Source organism: Bison bison, unplaced genomic scaffold (assembly GCF_000754665.1).
Source record: "Bison bison bison isolate TAMUID 2011002044 unplaced genomic scaffold, Bison_UMD1.0 scf7180017863447, whole genome shotgun sequence".
NCBI classification, from domain to species: Eukaryota; Metazoa; Chordata; class Mammalia; order Artiodactyla; family Bovidae; genus Bison; species Bison bison.
The window spans coordinates 35,719-38,907 of NW_011494019.1; positions in this window are offsets into that span (position 1 = coordinate 35,719).

Consider the following 3,189-nt stretch of genomic DNA (forward strand, 5'->3'; position numbering starts at 1 on the left):
CCTGCAGATGAATGGATAAGAAAGCTATGGTACATATACACAATGGAGTATTACTCAGCCATTAAAAAGAATACATTTGAATCAGTTCTAATGAGGTGGATGAAACTGGAGCCTATTATACAGAGTGAGTAAGCCAGAAAGAAAAACACCAATACAGTATACTAACGCATATATATGGAATTTAGAAAGATGGTAACAATAACCCTGTATACGAGACAGCAAAAGAGACACTGATGTATAGAACAGTCTTTTGGACTCTGTGGGAGAGGGAGAAGGTGGGATGATTTGGGAGAATGGCGTTGAAACATGTATAATATCATATATGAAACGAGTCACCAGTCCAGGCTCGATGCACGATACTGGATGCTTGGGGCTGGTGCACTGGGACGACCCATAGGGATGGTATGGGGAGTGAGGAGGGAGGAGGGTTCAGGATGGGGAACACATGTATACCTGTGGCGGATTCATTTTGATATATGGCAAAACCAATACAATATTGTAAAGTTAAAAAATAAAATAAAGAGAAAAATCAAGCTGCTGATTACTTATAGAAAGAAGTCGTTCTTAACCAGGAGAGATTATAACCCCATGGGACATTTAGCAATTTTTGATATTGTTGATGGGCACAATAGGGAACATTGCTACTGACATCTAGTGGACCGACTAGTCAGCTGTTTCTGACTGAGACCCCATGGACTGTAAGCCTGACAGGCTTCTTTGTCCATGGAATTCTCCAGACAACAATACTGGAGTGGATAGCCATTCCTGTCTCCAGGGGAGTTTCCTGACCCAGAGATTGAACCCGGGTCTCCTGCATCACAGGCAGATTCTTTACCCTCTGAGCCACCAGGGAACCCCCCTGGACAGATGAGATGCTGCTAAATAGTCTACAAGGTACAGAACAGCATCTCCCTCCCCAACCCATCCTCCACACACACTCACAACACATGAAAAGACCAACATATAATTTGGGTCAAAATGTCAATAGTATCAAATGTGAGAAAATTGCTATAGAGAGACATCTACAAATCCCTTTGGCACAAGGACAAAGTAATCCCCCTTCTGTCTGATCCAGAGGTGGTTCACATGTCTGTGTTCCTCCTGGAACAGTTCCGAGGACCCCTAAGCACCACTCCCAGCCTCAGAGTGACTGTCAGGAGACTTTCCCTGCTGTATTTCCCAGGTTCCGTGGATGTAGTTAAACTGAGGGAGGAGGAGGGGGGAAGAGGAGAGGAATCAAGCATTCCTCCCTGTTGGCTCACACTCTTTCCCTCTTACACTGATAGCTGTTACAAGATATTCGGCTCTGCAGATTGAGTTGTTCCCATTTCCTGTCGAGATTGTTTCTCAGCACAAAAAGTGAAAATATTTTCAAAAAGGAGTGCTCAAAATTTGGACATTTCTTAAAATACTCTATAAATACAGACTAACTACAGACTTTTAAAAATATGTCTAATGTCACTACCCTCTTTTACAATTCTCCCCCCTCTCATAGATGGCTACTAATGTTACCCTTATGAGAAGATAAATAAACAAGCCTCCAGACCCCAGGAAATACAGTTCAGTCCATTCCCCCCAAAACAAGGTATAGTCCAACTAAGCTGTGAGATAGAACTTGCTTCCTGTTTGTGAAGATGCTATGAGGGAAAATGTTACATGCTTTACATTTTTATGTGTTTGTATCCCTGGAGCTCATATTTCTTAAGCTTCCAAACTAATCATTGATCTCTGTGGGACATCAACAAGACTCAAGCAAACAACATCATCTTGGGACTCAAATAATTAATGAGTTGTATGAGATGCAGTCAGAGGGGAAAAGCTATTTAAAGCTGGTTCACATACATGCCAAGTCTCTTCACTCATGTCTGACTTTTTGTGACTCTATGGACCATAGCCCACCAGGCTCCTATGTCCATGGGATTCTCCAGGCAAGAATACAGGAGTGGGTTGCCATGCTCTCCTCCAGGGGCTCTTCCTGACCCAGGGACTGAACCTGTGTTTCCTGAATTGCAGGTGGATTCTTTATCCACTGAGCCACCTGGAAAGAGCCAAGTTGGTACATGTTATTACGGTTCAACACAATTCTTTTCAGATGTCATGATGAACTACAGAGCATTTTTTTTGCTGGGTTCAAACATTGTCCTCTGAACCAGGGATTATGTTGCCATTATGAAATATGTGGATAAGTCTTATAAACTGTGCCAGTCTTACACTTAGAGCTCCTTTCTGGAGGACATAGAGTTTGATGTCACAATAGCATTCTGCTGAATACCAGAAAGGGATGGAAATAATCATCCACTTTTGTTGAGAATAATAGCAATTGCTCACATTTGCTGATCACTTTGTATGTGTTGTGTACTCTTCTGAATACAACCACCCACACCTTTCATCTTTATAAAAATAAGTGAGATGATTATAGCTATAAAAGTAAGTGAGATGATTACAGGTATGCAGCATCTAAGATGACTTAGACCTCGACAGCTGTAACTTGCACAAAGTCATAAATGAAATCACTGACAGAATGAGCTCATATGCTGCTCCTTGTTTTTTGCCATCTGGCCCTGTGTTAGGAAGAGCAGAGCCACTGACGGTGCTGGAAACCATGCTCCCTGCTCAACACAGAGAGTGTTTAATGGGTCTGCTTGAAGGATCTCTCCCAAGTCGCTTCTTATCTGACTGCATAACCTCTCCTTAAACCAACAGTGCTCAAAGGAGAGTCTGCTGTGTGTGCCCTTGAATATACCAAAGATTCAAGAATTCCAAGTAATTTCATTTTTCAGAAGCAAGGATTCATCTTATTCATTTGTGTATTACCCAAATTATCCCAATTAGAAAAGCAAAAACAAAATCCTAAAACTTAAAACATAAGAGCACTGTGAAGTACTGCTTTCCAGAAAGCCTAACATTATCTATAATCAAGATTTTGCCAATCCTTGACATAACTTCTTGTTTCTCTCTGGTTTATATATATCTTTTTTTTTCCTCAAAAAATAAGGACTTTAGACATACATTTTAGACCATACAGTAATGTTTTGAAATTAGTGGGTTGATGATTATAATATATCTATTTAGTATCTATTTTTGTTGTTGTTATTCTTAGTATGCCCTGAAAATATTGCCAGTTTTAAAATGCATCTCTCTGAGGGAGAGAATTCCATTACAGAAAGAATAAAAAGACATCTATAAAGA